A 19185-nucleotide genomic window follows, 5' to 3' on the forward strand; every position below is an offset into this window, starting at 1 on the left:
ATCCCCTGAATGCAGTAGCAAGAGCACGTTAATGCTGAATGAGTGAGATGAGACTTCCTGGTTAATGCAGCACTCCGTCGCTGAGCCAATCAGCAGCACACAGGAACTTAACTGCGTGCTCTGATTGGGTAGCTTCTCAGCCATCCGCCAATAGCATCTCTTGTATGAAATCAACTGGGCAAACCAACTGAGGAAGCAAATACCAGAAGTAATAAGACCCATTGTCTGCAGAAACCTGCGAAGCAGCGAAAAATCCGCGTTATATATTTAGATATGCTTACATATAAAATCCACGAAGTCGTGAATCTGCGAAAAGTGAACCGCGAAGTAGCGAGGGATTACTGTAGTTTAAAAGGTGGAGGCCACTGACATTTTTCAGTCCTCATCTTTTCTGAGTGTTTTTTCACTAGTTTTGCATTTCGCTACGGTCAGTGTCACCACTGGTAGCATGAGGCAATACCTGGACCCTACAGAGGTGGCACAGGTAGTCCAACTTCTCCAGGATGGCACATCAACACGTGCCATTGCCAGAAGGTTTGCTGTGCCTCCCAGCACAGTCTCAAGGGCATGGAAGAGATTCCAGGAGAGAAGCAGTTACTCTAGGAGAGCTGGACAGGGCCTCAGAAGGTCCTTAACCCATCAGCAGGACCGATATCTGCACATTTGCGCAAGGGGGAACAGGATGAGCACTGCCAGAGCCCTACAAAATGACCTCCAGAAGGCCACTGGTGTGAATGTCTCTGACCAAACAATTAGGAACAGATTTCATGAGGGTGGCCTGAAGGCCAGCCATCCTCTAATAGACCCTGTGCTCACTGCCCGGCACCTTGGGCTCGATTGGCTTTTGCCATAGAATGCCAAAATTGGCAGGTCCACCACTGGCACCCTGTGCTTTTTACAATTAAGAGAAGGTTCACCCTGAGCACATATGACAGATGTCAAAGGGTCTGGAGAAACTATAAAGAACTTGCTGCCTGTAACATCGTTCAGCTTGACTGGTTTGCTGGTGGGTCAGTGATGATCTGGGGAGGCATATCCATGGAGGGACACACAGACCTCTACAGGCTAGACAGCAGCACCTTGACTACCATTAGGTATCAGGATGAAATCCTTGGACCCATTGTCAGATCTTATGCTGGTGCATTGGGTCCTGGGTGCACGACAATGCTCGGCCTCATGTGCAGTTCCGTGAGGATGAAGGAATTGATACCATTGACTGGCCCTCAACGCTCACCTGACCTAAATCCAATAGAACACCTCTGAGACATTATGGTTCGGTCCATCCGACACCACCAGTTTGCACCTCAGACTGTGCAGGAGCTCAGTGATGCTCTGGTCCAGATCTGGGAAGAGATCCCACAGGACACCATTAGTCGTCTCATTAGGAGCATATATCTCAACATTGTCAGGTATGAATACAAACACATGGAGGCCATGCAAACTGCTGAGTACAATTTGGAGTTGCTGCATTGGAATTATGGCAAAATTAACAAGCCTGCCGCATCATTTTTTCATTGTGATTTTCGGGGTGTCTTTGAATTCAGTCCTCTGTAGGTTAAAAATTTTCATTTCCATCAAACGATGTGGCATCCTTTCGTTCCTAACACATTACAAAGTTCATATTAGTATTGATATCCAGTAGGATTTATTTTCCAATTGAGATCTGATGTGTTTTCACATTTGTCTGACTGTACTCTGGCATTTCATTTACAATGATCATCAATACATTTATTGAATAATCAATCCGTGTGCCTAGAAATTCTCTTCTGTCTGAAGAAGGATTCGGTGACTACAGGAATGATTTTAGCCTCAAACAATCAAATGAATGCGTCGGTTAAATCAGTTAAATATGCCATCCTTTGCCAAAAAGTTCAAGGGTGGACGGTACAAAGGCCTTGGTGAGAGTTGAATTCACGACCTCTGGTTTACGAGACCAATGCTATGCCTCTGAGCTATATGGCCGAACTGCTGTATGTCTGCCCTAGTCCATCCACTTTTCTGAAAGGGACGAGCATGTAAACTGAGGGTTAAGGGTAGGCATTGAGTAAATTTCACTTCTGTCCTTCTCTGTTTTTCCATTCCCAAGGTAGCAAAAGATACAGTGTGGTTCTACCAGAACACAAGCACTTCAAAGCACCAGGGGCCTGTGTAATTGTTTGAAGAACACTGATCTCAAGTACATTTACGTATGTATTTTCAGCTGAGGTAAGGATCCACATTGGGAAAGCATTTCGCTTAACTTTCTAAAGGTGAGAGCTGTCCACTAACACAGAGTGAACAGGAGCACTTGAACAACAAGCTACCAGAAGTGGGGATTGAACCCACGCGGGCATTTGCCCATTGGATCTTAAGTCCAACACCTTAACCACTCGGTCATTCTGGTGGTAGAAAATCGTGGTTTAATCAATCATTGTCTTCACCACTCCATGAAAACTGCAATCATTCTTTCAGCTCCTTGAAAAAGAGGTGGACTCTCATCTTCCCTTCCGGTGCAGGAGGTCAGAATGGGCGACTCCCACTTCAGGGGTAACGTCTCATTCTTTCACTTTGTTCCCACGCTTCAAATGTTTACATCTTGAAATCATAAATCGATCCTGCTTCCTGAAGTGACACCTAACCATCCCGAATAAAGCTCTTGTTGCACTGAAAAACATGGCTGATTCACAGAGAGGATTTGTTTGGATTTGAACTGATGCCCGTTGAGAAGTCGGGACAGCTAATCATGGCACACTCTTAGTGTTTTGGCAAACTAGTAACCTTCTGGCCAGCTAGTGAAAGGCAGCAAGGTGAGCTTATCCTGTGATGATGTCATTCCTGAAAATGTTCAACATTATTTTTGCAGGTTCGATTTCTCCTTAACCTCAAATGGCTTAATCTAAATTTGTCTGGCTGTACTTGGAGAAGAAAAGCAAATTCCGTGTCACTGTTGTGTGTGGAAACCACTCTGCCAAGGCTGACTAAGGACCATGGCAATGACAAAGAGGACCAGATGTAATTACACGGTACCCTCTGAAGGTCATTCCACTACAATTGTTTTCTGAGTATTGTTCATTTCCATAAAAATGTGGAGAGATCTTCAAATGGGTTTCAAGCAAGAAGTTCAGATATGTAGGGCTTCACGCATTCCTTTAAATGAAACGACAGGTGGCTTGAGGTCTTATGGTGAAGGGGCTCTCTGTTGTCGCAATTTGAAATGAGCGAATCTGCCTTGTGAATTTATTCTGTTCATCAGAGAAAACGTTTACTGAACCCTGCCGGGTTCCAGAATAAAACATTCAAATCCTGCGGGAACCGTGTGAGAGGGTTTCCACTGTTTTTAGACGAGTGGCAGGAAAACTTGCAGAGGAGGTTCAGCTTGATAACAAGCAGAAAGCTCTTTCACCGACATGAGATAAGCCAATGCTCATTATTTAACAGCTGGACAGGAGCAGATTTTACTAGAGGAATTTGAGTTACCTGAAAGATAAAATGTGATTTTGATGGTTCGCTAAAGTGCTCTCTGTGACATTGTTTCGAGCAGGTGGCCGTACTTTAGCAGTATTTTACCCCGCAAATTGGACTTTAATGAATGCTGGCTGATTGGTACGGTAAGTAGACAGGTGTAAAGTCCTTATGGCTTGCGGGTTCGCCCTGCCTCGGGTCCGTCTCCTGCTAAAGTGAACCTTAATTCTTTTCAGAAAGCAGAGTTTCTCCAAAAGATTGTGCTGCAAACCGGGCTGCCAGAGAGACAAATGGGAAAAGGATAAGGGCTAGAATAGACCCTTTGTCACTCCGAGGGACTGTGTGTGTTTTGAGAAGGCGGGACTGTTGCCACTTGTGCATTTGCCAAATTTATGCCAGCATCATTAGCAAGACGACTCTTAGACCAAGGCGACGCTTCCCTTGAAACACTGTTGCCAATTGCCCTCAACATTGGAGGTGCCTCCCTTGGATTCTTCTTTTGCTTTGTGCCTACAAGGGACAGTTGCTTCTTTTACAGTAGTCAGATTGAGACAAGATTTGGAAAGGGGCCAAACGGAGTCATCTTACTAGCGGCTTTTGACTTCGGTTGAACCGCCGGAAGCACGATTCCGTATTCTGTTTTCTGTGGTGCCGACTACACTATGTTTAACTGATCGATGCACTTTCGGCATCTCAAAATGCAACCATTTAAGCCAGCGTGAAACAACAAGAAAGTAATCAAATTCTATATAGATGATGTCTTTCAGTTTTCTTTTGTCCTCTTTCCCAGATACATGAAAGTTGGCCTGACATCATGAAGAATGTGGGAATGGTCCTTTAACGCTTTGTAGAGACTCTTCCCTATAAATACTTATTCTGTGATTCCATGCTAGAGGCAAACTGTTTGCGAACTTTAAGACACACGTTCATTAGAGAATTTGTTCAGTAAATGTATTGATGATCATTGTAAATGAAATGCCTTCATTAATCCGTGTGCCTAGAAAATCTTTTCTCTCTGAAGAAGGATTCGGCGACTACAGGAAAGATTTTAGCCTCAACCAATCAAATAAATGCGTGGGTTGAATAGGTTAAATATGGCATCCTTTCCCAAAGACTTCAAGTGTGGGCGGTACAAAGGCCTTGGTGAGGGTTGAACTCACGACCCCTGGTTTACGAGACCAATGCTCTGCCTCTGAGCTACAAGGCCGATGTTCTGTATGTCTGCCCTAGTCCACCCGCTTTTCTGAAAGGGACGAGCATGTAAACTGAGGGTTAAGGTTAGGCATTGAGTAAATTTCACTTCTGTCCTCTGCTTTTCCATTCCCAAGTCAATAAAGGTAGCAAAAGATCCAGTGTGGTTCTACCAGAACACAAGCACTTCAAAGCACCAGGGGCCTGTAGAATTGTTTGAAGAACACTGATCTCAAGTTCATTTACGTATGTATTTTCAGCTGAGGTAAGGATCCACATTGGGAAAGCATTTCGCTTAACTTTCTAAAGGTGAGAGCTGTCCACTAACACAGAGTGAACAGGTACACTTGAACAACAAGCTACCAGAAGTGGGGATTGAACCCACGCGGACACTTGCCCATTGAATCTTAAGTCCAACGCCTTAACCACTCGGCCATTCTGGTGGTCGAAGATGGTGGTTTAATCAATTATTGTCGTCACCACTCCGTGAAAACTGCAATCATTCTTTCAGCTCCTTGAAAAAGAGGTGGACTCTCATCTTCCCTTCTGGCGCGGGAAGTCAGAATGGGCGACTCCCACTTCAGGGGGAACGTCTCGCTTCTTTCACTTTGTTCCCATGCTTCAAATGTTTACATCTTGAAATCATAAATCAATCCTGCTTCCTGAAGTGACACCTAACCATCCCGAGTATAGCTCTCGTTGCACTGAAAAACGTGGCTGATTCATGGAAAGGATTTGTTTGGATTTGAAGTGATTCCCGTTGAGGAGTTGGGATAGCTAATCATGGCACACTCTTAGTGTTTTGGCAAACTAGTTTCCTTCCGGCCAGCTAGTGAAAGGCAGCAAGGTGAGGTTATCCTGTGACAACGTCATTCCTGAAAATGTCCAACATTATTTTTGCAGGTTCGACTTCTCCTTAACCTCAAATGGCTTAATCTAAATTTGTCTGGCTGTACTTGGAGAAGAAAAGCGAATTCCGTGTCACTGTTGTGTGTGGAAACCACTCTGCCAAGGCTGACTAAGGACCATGGCAATGACAAAGAGGACCAGATGTAATTACAGGGTACCCTCTGAAGGTCATTCCACTACAATTGTTTTCTGAGTATTGTTCATTTCCATAAAAATGTGGAGAGATCTTCAAATGGATTTCAAGCAAGAAGTTCAGATATGTAGGGCTTCACGCATTCCTTTAAATAAAACGACGGGTGGCTTGAGATCTTATGGTGAAGGGGCTCTCTGTTGTCGCAATTTGAAATGAGCGAATCTGCCTTGTGAATTTATTCTGTTCATGAGAGAAAACGTTTACTGAACCCTGCCTGGTTCCAGAATAAAACATTCAAATCCTGCTGGAACCATGTGAGAGGGTTTCCACTGTTTTTAGACAAGTGGCAGGAAAACTTGCAGAGGAGGTTCAGCCTGATAACAAGCAGAAAGCTCTTTCACCGACATGGGATAAGCCAATGCTCATTATTTAACAGCTGGACAGGAGCAGATTTTACTAGAGGAATTTGAGTTACCTGAAAGATAAAATGTGATTTTGATGGTTCGCTAAAGTGCTCTCTGTGACATTGTTTTGAGCAGTTGGCCGTACTTCAGCAGTATTTTACCCCGCAAATTGGACTTTAATGAATGCCGGCTGATTGGTACAGTAAGTAGACAGGTGTCAAGTCCTTATGGCTTGCGGGTTCGCCCTGCCTCGGGTCCGTCTCCTGCTAAAGTGAACCTTAATTCTTTTCAGAAAGCTGAGTTTCTCCAAAAGATTGTGCTGCAAACCGGGCTGCCAGAGAGACAAATGGGAAAAGGATAAGGGATAGAATAGACCCTTTGTCACTCCGAGGGACTGTTTGTGTTTTGAGAAGGCGGGACTGTTACCTCTTGTGCATTTGCCAAATTTATGCCAGCTTCATTAGCAAGACAACTCTTAGACAAAGGCGACGCTTCCCTTGAAACACTGTTGCCAATTGCCCTCAGCATTGGAGATGCCTCCCTTGGATTCTTCTTTTGCTGTGTGCCTACACGGGACCGGTACCTCCTTTTACCAACAGAGTGAAGCTGCAGACTGCAATACCTCTGACTTTAGACACGGAACGCCCTCCATATCACGGAACGCCCATAGCTTCAGTCATGAAACGCCCTTCAGAGCACAACACACCACATGACTCGATTTATCATATCGCCCTTTCCCAGCGTCACTCGCATCGTGCCCTCTGCTAGACAGTATTGACACGCTCGTTGCACAGTATGCTATAGTTGTACAAATTACAACAGTTTTCTATCTGGTCAAACATAAATGACTTCCAGTCTCATACTTATGCTATCAAATCATTCTAAGCTCTGTAATGATTCTAACACTTTGCCGATATAAAGTACAGTTTTTTTTTTTTTTTTTTTATTATTTTGAATGGTTGTTCATTACATTTTCTCCTGAACCGTTACATTATAGTAAAAGTAACAAATCTTATTACTATCCAGTGTTTCAAACGGAATGTACCTCATGAAACTCATACCTATAGATTTTCAATCTATAAATGTGTTTCATATTCCCACTAGCAAATTATACACATTGTCACACACGTGTGAATAGGAGGCAGCTGAAGGGCTTAGAGATGAATGGTAATACATCTGCCCGGGGGGTGGTGGTGTGCACTGATGCTCTTTCTAAGTTCCCTGCATACCTTTCCCGGGAAATCCCACCAGGAGCCACTGTCTCGACTCGGGACACGTCACTTCCGGTCCCGACACCCGAGGACGACATCACTTCTGGTCCCGGCCCCGAGGACGACATCACTTCCCCCAGACTTCCTATAAAGCCTCACTCCTTTCCCCTGGAAGTCAGTTCTGTTTTGGACTCTGTCTTGTAAACTTGACTCAAACTTACACATTTACTTTTTGCAGCCAGGATAGAGAATTATACGGGTAGCTACCCCAAACCTTGCCATGTCTCATGTCTCTTCTTATCACAAGATATGAAACATTAATAAGCTTAATTAATTTTAAAAGGTTTTCAAAAACAGTGCTACATATAAAATTGGTGTTAAAACTGACTAGGAAACATTTTAGGAAACAGTCATTTATTTATTGATTTGATCCATCAATGTTTTCATTACTAAAAGCTGCATGTGTGGAATACTGGATGTCATGTCCATATCAATTGAGCGGTATGTGACAGCCAGTAAATTACATTTTTTAACAATTTTTTAACAATCGCGATTGTTCTTAAACTTTTTTCGTGCAACATTTAAGTTGATCGCAATGACCCAACTTATACCAACATAGAAACAAACTGTCTTTGAGTCGTCGTCTTTTTAAAATTTTGATAAATATCAAAAACTGTTACAACTATTACTACTGCTAATAATAAAAAGTGAGTAATTTACAGTGTGCATTCAGCAGGGAATTATTCCAAGGTGATCTCATCATTAAATATACAGTATAATTTGTCTTGTGCATACAGTACAATGATATTGTTACTTACTGTACATGCCTCTCTAGGACAGTGTAATTTAATAAAACACAAAAAATATATAGACTACAATTTACAGTATAGATATATATCAGTTATATTTCAAATATTTAGTCTTTTTCTTACAATGTTTCTTATTATGATTGGCTGTTCAGTAACTCTTTAACTAAAACACTTCCTTTGAAGCCATACTTAGCACCATTGGTTCTTTACTACAGTATTTGCCAGAATGGAGGATTAAGAAAAACACTTGTGCAGAATGGCTAAGTGTGTAATAATTTTAGCAGAATGTCTTTTAGATACCCTGGATAGAAGGCAGCTGGGTGCCAGTAATATTTTGTAGCTTTCACCAGCCTCTGCAGTGACCCAAGCATGTGTGCCCTACCAGGATGTGATGCCGCCAGTGAAGATGGACTCCAGACAGCACCTGTGAGGCATCTCAGGAAGGCATTGGTGAACTTGGCTATGTTCAAAATGTGCTGTTCCCTCATCAATTCATCAGTGATTGTTACTGTACAAAATTTAAAAAAGCTCACCATTTCCATAATACCCACACCAAAAAAAAGACAAACCACAGCATACCCAGTTCTCTGAAGTCTATGACCTGCTCCTTAATTTTTGGACATGAAAGGTCAGATTGTCCTGGGACCACTTAGTCAGCAGGTAAACCTGTTATCTGCAAGCCATGTCATTATTTTTGGTGATCAGGCCTATGACGGTGATGTCAGTAGCATTTTTAATGATGGAGCTGGTGTGGTGTCCGGACGCAAAGTCACACCGGGGGATTAGCACACTACCCCATAGTGTGCCTGAGTTGAGAGTGAGCATAGATGATATGATGCTGACAATCTGCAAAGCTGAGGTCTGCTCGCTATGAAGTCCAAAATCCAGTTCTATTGGAACAACAGTGTTGAATGCTAAGCTATTGAATATAAACATAACTTTGTAAGAGCAGATTTTACATTATCCAGATGTGCCAAGATGATATGGAGTATAAGACTTAACTGCTGTACCAGTATGCATCATGGAAATGGTGAAGTGGAGTAAAGTTATCTACTAAGTTAAAATTAAGTAAGAAGTCTGAGTGAGTGTAGTTAGTTCTAAAATGAGTTATTACATAACTCATGAGCTAACACACAGACTGTTATGGACACGAAAGGCATGAATAAACAGATAAGCACATTTTAAACATTAAAAAAGATGAAAATCATGAAACACATATTCTCACACACACACACACTATATATATATATATTTTTATATATATATATATATATATATATATATATATATATATATATATATGCAGCTGGAGATCCACAAAGGGAGAAAAAATGAATCACGTATCATAAAGTAGTTTTTATTCCTGAGCTTTCAACCCCTACCAGGGGTCTTCATCAGAGGATAATGCTTAGACTTACAAGAATCAAAGGCAATATATAGCAACTCATTAAGTGGGTGGGGAGGTGACTAAGTCGGTATGATCAAGAGTGGTGGGGGGGGGGTTGTATAGTTTATTTATTTTGCACATGTTCTTCTTAAGTTAGCATATGCTGGATTTATGTCCAAGTGTCTGTTGATGGCGTTTTCATTTGATAGCCAAGACTCGGCCAACTCTCTGGCACTTTTAGTACTGGCCTTAAATTTTACTTTTACATTGTCCCAGTTGAATGTGTGTCCTGTCGATTTAGTATGTGCATAGATCAATGATAGTGCGTCCTTTCTTCTGACGGCGTTGCGATGTTCCTGTACACGTGTTGAGATTCTTTTTGAAGTTTGTCCTATTGTGGACACTTTTTCTATGGTGTCGTTTCTCGTGACTGAAGACAGAGAGATATATTTAAAGTTAGTAAAAAAAAAATCTTTTATTCAAACACATCAGGCAGAGGTAAAGTGACAGAGAAGCGCAGTCCCAGGACACCGCCCTTCATCTGCCCCCCGGCCAGGGTATTCCAAAGTTTTTATAGAGCTTTGTCTTGTGATTTTATTACACAAGTACTGCAAAACAACAACAACGGTTAGTTCCTTAAAACAATATATAAAAGCTAAGCTTTTTCTTATATCTCTAACTAAGCATTTTCTTACTGTCTCCAATATTAGCCAAAGACAAATGTCATGTACCCCTTGCGACCTTGTGACTTCTTCACCCTGTCTCATTTTACTTTGAGGAAGTTAACCTAGAAAACAGTTTGAATCATATAGAAACTGATTTTGTTGAGCCCTTGCACAATATATTTTTGTCAGTTCATAGCCAGAGCTTGCAAGCATTGCTGAAATGAAAGTTTTTAGTCACCAAATACACAGAGTACAAGGTGCTCAGGAGAACATCTTTCTTCTACACTCCCCCCTTTTGAGCAGACAAAAATATAGGTTAGATAGGAGCAGAACGGGAAAGAATAGGAGAAGGGGAAGGAGTAGAAGTAGAGGAGGAAGAGAATTGGAGCATTCGCTCCTCGTGTAACATATAAGCCTTAGCCATGGAAGCAGTGAAATATTTGGACACAATATACCGTATCAGGGGGACAATACAGCAAGCAACTAGTAAAAGGATCAGAAAAGCAACTGCCAGAGAAATAAAAACTGACCTGAGCCATTGGACCCAGGATCCAAAAGTAGACATGAACCATTTATCCCATGGATTAGAAATGCCAGAATTGGTTACTAATTCATTAGAAAGGGCAGTTAAACCTGCTAAAGCACGAGTAATTGATCCATCTGGAGCTGTATTATTAGGGATGTAAGTGCAACATGTGTCACCGAACATAGCACATACACCACCTTCATTTTCGGTTGGAAGGAGGGTGGCAGGATTTAAAGTAGAGCATCTTTCTATTGTAAAATTTGACAAAGTACAGAGTACATTCTGATAGTGTATTGCCCTAGCAGTGGTGAGATGCGAGGTTTTAGCCTGTATTAATATGGAATGTACAGCATGAGGTACTTGTACTGTAAGGGGGCTCATGAGAACTACATCCGTGCTTGCTAATACAGCTTCTGTTGTTGCAGCCACAGCACGAAGGCACGGAGGAAGCGCTGCGGCTACTGGATCCAGTTTTTTAGAAAAATAGGCCACCGGTCTCTGTTTATCCCCATGCAGCTGCGTTAATACTGCATTCATGAATCCCTGCTTTTCGTCCACGAACAAAGTGAATGGACGAGAATGATCAGGTAAACCAAGCGCAGGCGCAGAAAGAAGAGCAGTTTTTTAAGTCACGGAGAGCCTTCTCAGCCTGTTCATTCCATTGGACCTGGCCCGAAAGAGGAACGCCAGGTGTATTAGCCAATTGTTGCAACGGCTGTGCTCTTTCAGTAAAATTTAGAACCCACTGTCTGCAGTAGCCTAGAATGCCCAATACAGACATGACCTGCTGTTTTGTGACAGGTCTGGGGAGATTTTGAATGGTGTTAATGCGATCGCTAGAGAGAGCTCTTGTTCCACAAGTGATGTCATGACCTAGGTACTTTACAGTTGTTTGAATTTTACTGCAGCTTAGCTTTAGAAACTTTATGGCCATTGTCCCCCAGATACAACAATAACTTCTGGGTATCTAGTGCACAGTCCTCTTTATTCTTGCTACATAGCATTATATCATCTACATACTGTATTAATATACTACCTCTGTCTGGCCAAAAGCCTTCTAAATTTTGAGCAAGGGCTTATCCATATACACAAGGGGCTTCAGTGTATCCCTGAGGCATGACGGTCCATGTCCAGCGACGGTTTTGAAAAGTAAAAGAAAACCAAAATTGAGAATCAGGGTGTACAGGAATGGAAAAGAAAGCATTGGCTAAATCAATCACTGAAAAATAACGAGCAGAGGGAGGGATTGTAGAAAGAATAGTGGAAGGGTTAGGGACGATAGGAGCCCTAGGGAAGACGGCAGAATTGACTTGTCGCAAATCTTGTACGAAACGCCATGAACCATCAGCCTTTTTTACAGGTAAAATAGGGGAATTAACTGGAGAGTATTTAATTGGAATAATGGCACCGCGTTTTACGAGATCAGAATGTACTGCGGAAATGCCAGCCTCTGCTTCGGGAGACAGAGGATACTGGGCACGGTGCGGGCGGAAGGACGATTTTGGGTAGATCACCAGAGGCTTACAATGGGCTATCCTTCCATAATCATTCTTTCCCTGTGACCACAGTGAATCAGGGAGCATAGATAACCAAGAAGGGGAAGTGGTTTGCAATGAAAAAGCAAAAGAGGAAGGGCGGCACAAAGCACGATTTACTAAAAAATCAGTTTGAAGCACCACTTTAGTTATCAAATGGTCTGAAGTATCAAAAATACCTGGAGCAACAGGTAACCAATCTGCTCTATTAAGACATTTTTCTACCCATGGTCCTATTTCCACCCATTTAATAGTGCGTGATTTGGCTAAGGAAATATGAGGCACTGAGCCACCTAGATAGAAAATATTCTGTGAGCATGTGAGATGGACAGACGCAGCTGCCTTTGTGGATGAAATAAAAATACAGGGGATGTGAAGGGTTTCGGGGCAAGTACCTGAAGTAAGGAAAGATTCTAGCCAGGTGGTGTCTACTTCTGCAGGAAAATATTGGGCAGTGCAATGTAAGGTGTCAGGGACTTGGAGATGGGGAAACAAGCAGGAGGGGAAGGAGTGTAGGGCTTTAAGAAGGATGGTGAGAGAGCTGTGAGGGGGGGAGATTTGGCACAGGAGCTTTGGGGCTGAACAGAAAAATCCTTGTTCAGTCATAGAAAATAGAGAGAGAAAGTTTTGTCATGAGGTCCCTTCCTAAAAGGTTAACTGGACAGAGCTGTTTTAAAAGAAATCGGTGTGTTAAAATGGAACCACTGGAATGCAGCTGAACTCGAAGAGGCTTTGAAACCAGTAAAACATGTGGTTGTCCGGAAGCAGTAAGCAGAGTAACAGTCTCTTTCGAGGCAGGAAACTCCTTCAGCGAAAGGGTTGAGCGCGTGGCTCCTGTGTCCACGAGGAAAACAGTTTCAGTGCCATTCACCATTAAAGTCAATAATGCAATTGCGGTGGAAGTGTCCCATTTCACCACACCCGAAACAAGCATAAGGTGGAGTGTTTGGATCTGGACGGGGAGGCAACTGAGTGGGTGATCAACTTGGATTAGGTAGCATATATCCGCGACCTCATCCCCGTCCACGCCCTTGTCCCCGGAAAAATCCTCCACGTCCACGACTTCTGCCGGGAGTGGCCCCACCAGTGTAATAGTTCATTTGTGCTGCAATCAGCTTTGTCTGGGTGTCTGACTCTTTCTGCTTTCTCTATCGTTCAGCATGCGCTGCGTGACGTTTTACTTCCTCAAACGCGGCAGCCTCCCATCCAATACAGGAGGTGCGTACTTTATTTTGAATGTCACTTCGCAGATCAGACACGAAAAGGGGAACTGCAGCTTTACTGCAATTGTCTGGATTGTCTAAGCCAGAGTGATTTGTTATTAAATCTTGAACACGATGTGCCCATTCGTCTACTGTCTCGTCCTTCTTTTTCTGTTTGGCAGCTGAGATAAGAGACCAGTCTGTGCCTTTCTTATACTTGTCCTTAATATTGTTCTTTACATGCTCCCATTGTGCAATAAAAGGACCTTCATTTTGGCCTCTAGGCAAGGTTTCATTCCATTGCCACTGCTGGCCATTTTGCTGCCCATGATTAACAGTGGCCCATGTGGTGCCTAGTTTCCGACGGAGCACCTGAGTCCATTCCGCAGCATTAGGTTTGTACATATCATCCATCTGTTGTAAATGTTCCACAAATTTTAACCCACCGATCACCTTAGGGTCAGGCAGCTCTTTCACCATCTCTTTCAGCTCCTGTATGTCCCAGTTACGGTGTATCATAATGGTGGTAGGGTTGTCAGCACCCGCTGGTTGGGAGGGGTCATGACGAGGGTTCGGGACTTCAATGAGGGGGCATGAAAGAGAAGAATCTTGTGGGGTTTGTGGTCGGAAAGGGGAATAATTATTGTCTTTCGGGAAGGGGGTGGGATTCTGTCGGGATTGTGTATGGCTTCTAGTGCATTGAGAAATAGATGGCCCTGACAATTTTATAGGACTGGGATCATCTGTGTCTGAATCAGTATGTGTGGATGGGTCATATTGAGCTTGCTGATCGAAAAAATCTGCTCCTGGGGGATCATCCTGTAAATTAGGAGCATTTGGACGTGGAGGTGGGGGGGGCTGATGCTATATTATATGCAGGGTCATCTTTGTAATTTTTTCTTCGTTTGCCTGTGGACTGTGGTCCCGAATCTAACTGCACTTTCTGTAATGCCAGCAGTAGTTCCTCTTTTTCTTTTCTCGTTTTAACTTCTGCCGCTAATAGCTCATTTCTTTTCTGGGCCGCCTCTAATGTGCGGTTTTTGATTACTAATTCCCATCTATCAAACATATCCATGCGATATGGTCCTCCATTACAACAGCCCTGCGTATTTCTACACAGGATTTTCCTAATTTCCTGTATCTCACTTGTATCTGCAGTCCCTTGAATTGGCCAACGCCCACCACTCTGCTTATTCCACTTTTTGCATGCTTTCTTGAAATCTAAACCTGTATTCTTTTCTATGAATTTTCTAGGTGACCCATTTTTACGTGGCGTCTGCTGATCCTCCGAAAATAATCCTTCCAACATAAATGATTTCGGGCCCTCAGAGCGTCGACTAGCAGGCTTACTGTTATAAGTTCCCATTATGTCCCCTTGTTCTTCCTGAGTCCTGTATTAATTTTCCAACTATGTACTGATTCGCCTAATCCCTTGTACGTATGAATTAGCGAGGTATTAAGTGTGCCACTCACTGTTCCCTCACCTTCCCTTTTTTTAGTCCCAAGGGGAGACACTAGCTATCGGTCCTGTCCCAGTTCCCAGGAGAACACGGTATTTCCCTATTTGTATGTAGATTTATTTATCCCGTCCTAACAGTAAACCTGCAAGATCTGTGCTCTTTTCTATTTATATTTCCATCCACCCCACTACACGTTCCGTTAGCCTGTCCTCTCACATCCCCAGATTCCAGCTCAGGTGACTTCGTGTCCGATTCGGTTCAGCAGAATACTACATCAATACGTCCAGCCGAGTCTAGGATATGGGTGAGGCCAGTATCCCTTCATCAGACCTTTCGTATGCGTCAAACTGCTTGGTTCAAGTCTCCATCACCTTAAGCAACCCGTTGAGATATGAGTATGACTAGACGGCCAACAGGAAACTCGCCCTCCCAGGCGGTTGGAAATCCCCGAAACTTACCCCAGCCTGGAAGTGTTTAAACTCTGTCTGGAAATCCGTTCAGTCACCGTGGATGTAGCCAAAGAGGAGACCGGAGGCTCCTCATGCAGGAGCCGTCTCAGGACAGGGCAGTCCTAACCTTTGCCGGAGCTGCTTGCTCTGCTGCCGGGGCCCGTATTGGCGGCAGTCCGTTTGAAAAGACGGATCACTGAGGTGGTCCCACTCGAGGAGTCAGCCGGCCGTCTCCTGCCCCACGTCCGGGCGCCAGAAAACTGTGGACACTTTTTCTATGGTGTCGTTTCTCGTGACTGAAGACAGAGAGATATATTTAAAGTTAGTAAAAAAAAAATCTTTTATTCAAACACATCAGGCAGAGGTAAAGTGACAGAGAAGCGCAGTCCCAGGACACCGCCCTTCATCTGCCCCCCGGCCAGGGTATTCCAAAGTTTTTATAGAGCTTTGTCTTGTGATTTTATTACACAAGTACTGCAAAACAACAACAACGGTTAGTTCCTTAAAACAATATATAAAAGCTAAGCTTTTTCTTATATCTCTAACTAAGCATTTTCTTACTGTCTCCAATATTAGCCAAAGACAAATGTCATGTACCCCTTGCGACCTTGTGACTTCTTCACCCTGTCTCATTTTACTTTGAGGAAGTTAACCTAGAAAACAGTTTGAATCATATAGAAACTGATTTTGTTGAGCCCTTGCACAATATATTTTTGTCAGTTCATAGCCAGAGCTTGCAAGCATTGCTGAAATGAAAGTTTTTAGTCACCAAATACACAGAGTACAAGGTGCTCAGGAGAACATCTTTCTTCTACACTATGTATACCGCTGAGCAAGAATTGCATGGGGTACTATAAACTGCGTTTCGTGTTTCTGCTGTAGATTTCTTATTTTTGGCATTAAAGAGGACTGTGTGCAGATTGTTCGTGGGTTTCTGTGCTATTCTGATGCCCCACTTGGTCGGGATGCACGCTCTACCTTCTGACACCTTGTGGTGATAAGGGAGTGAGTGCCAGGTGGGGTGGGGGTTCTGATTTAAGTCGATTGTTTGCTGAGTTATTTGGCGTCTCCTGTGTAAGCTCCAATTAATGAATGTTTTTGAGTATCCGTTTGAGGTGAAAAGGTGGAAGAGATAGCGTCTCTCATTAATTTTAGTTTCCTTAGTATTACAATGAGTGTGGACTCGTCTGAATAGGGTTTTCACACAGCTCCGTTTATGAGATACCGGTAATGTGTAATGTAGTACAGTAGTAATTAGTAACTTAGTAATGTAAGTTACTAATTACTAATGTAATTAGTTACTAAATAGTTAGTAAATAGAAATATATTTTGCTATTTAAAATATCAGGTTACTGATAGGTTTTGCTTCTGATTAACTAGCATGTATGTGAAATACAGGACAAATGGTGAATGATATTCTGGCAATTATAAGTACTTAATCACGGTCACTTATATTTAATTACAATCCTTTACACTTAGCTATGGTTAATTATACTCAACAACGGTCAATTACATATCATACCAATTGTTATAAAAAATTATTGACTGCTGAATCCGTTGATTTACTATTCAGAATCGAGTATGCCGAACAGTCCTGTAACAATTAGCTACACAAACTGAGTTGTTTGTTGTTTAACTTTTAAAACTTTCTCAGAGCGCTTAGTACTGCATGGAACCTGAAAGTTGATTCAACATCTTTATTACACTGTGGTATAATTTGCACCCTAGCAGTAAAGTATAATATTATCTAATATTAGTAAAACTTGCAACAGACTCACTGCCATCTTGATTTCCAACTCAAACTCTTTCTTCTTCTTTCCTCAAAAAGCTTTCAGAAAGATTTATTCAAAGTCCACCATTCCTTTGAACTCCGACAAAAACAATGATGACGTATTGAAACTGTCATCAGAGGGTGTACCGTGACTGGTGTTGGGGGCATTCCATGATATGAAGGGCGTTCCGTGTCTAATGTCATAGGGATTGCAGGCTGAGTAATCTTACCAGCCAGTTACCAGTAAACGGAGTAATCTTACCAGCAGCTCTTGACTTCTGTTGAACCACCGGAAGCATGAAAGTTGGCCTGACATCATGAAGAATGTGGGAAAGACTCTTCCCTATAAATACTTATTCTGTGATTCCATGCTAGAGGCAAACTGTTTGCGAACTTTAAGATACACGTTCATTAGCGAATTTGTTCAATAATGTATTGATGATCATTGTAAACGAAATGCCTTTATTAATCCGTGTGCCTAGAAAATCTCTTCTGTCTGAAGAAGGATTTGGCGACTACAGGAAAGATTTTAGCCTCAACCAATCAAATGAATGCATGGGCTGAATCGGTTAAATATGCCATCCTTTGCCAAAAAGTTCAAGTGTGGGCACTACAAAGGCCTTGGTGAGAGTTGAACTCACGACCCCTGGTTTACGAGACCAATGCTCTGCCACTGAGCTACAAGGCCAAACTGCTATATATTTGCCCTTGTCCACCCACTTTTCTGTTAGGACGAGCATATAAACTGAGGGTTAAGGGTAGGCATTGAGTAAATTTCACTTCTGTTCTTCTCTGCTTTTCCATTCCCATGTCAATAAAGGTAGCAAATGTCCCAGTGTGGTTCTACCAGAACACAGGCGCTACAAAGCACCAGGGGCCTGTGGAATTGTTTGAAGAACACTGATCTGAAGTACTTTTACGTATGTATTTTCAGCTGAGGTAAGGATCCACATTGGGAAAGCATTTCGCTTAACTTTCTAAAGGTGAGAGCTGTGCCCTAACACAAAGTGAACAGGTGCACTTGAACAACAAGTTTCCAGAAGTGGGGATTGAACCCACACAGGCATTTGCCCATTGGGTTTTAAGTCCAACGCCTTAACCACTCGGCCATTCTGGTGATAGACAATAGCGGTTTAATCAATCTTTGTGTTCGCCACTCTGTGAAAACTGAGATCATTCTTTCAGCTTGTTGAAAAAGAGGTGGAGTCTCATCTTCCTTTCCGGCGCGGGAGGCCAGAATGGGCGACTCCCACTTCAGGGGGAACGTCTCGCTTCTTTCACTTTGTTCCTATGCTTCAAATGTTTACATCTTGAAATCCTAAATCGATCCTGCTTCCTGAAGTGACACCTAACCATCCCGAGTAAAGCTCTCGTTGCACTGAAAAACGTGGCTGATTCACGGAGAGGATTTGTTTGGATTTGAAGTGATTGCCGTTGAGGAGTCGGGATAGCTAATCATGGCACACTCTTAGTGTTTTGGCAAACTAGTTTCCTTCCGGCCAGCTAGTGAAAGGCAGCAAGGTGAGGTTATCCTGTGACAACGTCATTCCTGAAAATGTCCAACATTATTTTTGCAGGTTCGACTTCTCCTTAACCTCAAACAGCTTAATCTAAATTTGTCTGGCTGTACTTGGAGAAGAAAAGCGAATTCCATGTCACTGTTGTGTGTGGAAACCACTCTGCCAAGGCTGACTAAGGACCATGGCAATGACAAAGAGGACCAGATGTAATTACACGGTACCCTCTGAAGATCATTCCACTACAATTATTTTCTGAGTCTTGTTCATTTCCATAAAAATGTGGAGAGATCTTCAAATGGGTTTCAAGGAAGAAGTTCAGATATGTAGGGCTTCACGCATTCCTTTAAATAAAACGACGGGTGGAATGAGGTCTTATGGTAAAGGGGCTCTCTGTTGTCGCAATTTGAAATGAGCAAATCTGCCTTGTGAATTTATTCTGTTTATGAGAGAAAACGTTTACTGAACCCTGCCGGGTTCCTGAATAAAACATACAAATCCTGCGGTTACCGTGTGAGAGGGTTTCCACTGTTTTTAGACGAGTGATTGGAAAACTTGCAGAGAAGGTTTCAGCT

The 19185-nt window shown here is 42.8% G+C and overlaps 1 protein-coding gene and 5 non-coding genes across 6 annotated transcripts in view; all 6 read right to left on the reverse strand.

Annotated features, from left to right (window-relative positions):
* LOC114669508 (presenilins-associated rhomboid-like protein, mitochondrial) overlaps window positions 1-19185 on the reverse strand; it is a 1019231-nt gene that overhangs the window by 717759 nt on the left and 282287 nt on the right. The gene's annotated exons all lie outside the window — the stretch shown is intronic.
* On the reverse strand, window positions 2301-2383 carry trnal-uaa (transfer RNA leucine (anticodon UAA)). Its single transcript has one exon. It is a non-coding gene; the product is annotated as a tRNA-Leu (tRNA).
* On the reverse strand, window positions 4577-4648 carry trnat-cgu (transfer RNA threonine (anticodon CGU)). The gene has a single exon. It is a non-coding gene; the product is annotated as a tRNA-Thr (tRNA).
* trnal-uaa (transfer RNA leucine (anticodon UAA)) lies at window positions 4993-5075 on the reverse strand. Its single transcript has one exon. It is a non-coding gene; the product is annotated as a tRNA-Leu (tRNA).
* On the reverse strand, window positions 17710-17781 carry trnat-cgu (transfer RNA threonine (anticodon CGU)). The gene has a single exon. It is a non-coding gene; the product is annotated as a tRNA-Thr (tRNA).
* Window positions 18128-18210, reverse strand: trnal-uaa (transfer RNA leucine (anticodon UAA)). Its single transcript has one exon. It is a non-coding gene; the product is annotated as a tRNA-Leu (tRNA).

This window comes from Erpetoichthys calabaricus, chromosome 2 (genome assembly GCF_900747795.2).
Source record: "Erpetoichthys calabaricus chromosome 2, fErpCal1.3, whole genome shotgun sequence".
Taxonomy (NCBI): Eukaryota; Metazoa; Chordata; class Cladistia; order Polypteriformes; family Polypteridae; genus Erpetoichthys; species Erpetoichthys calabaricus.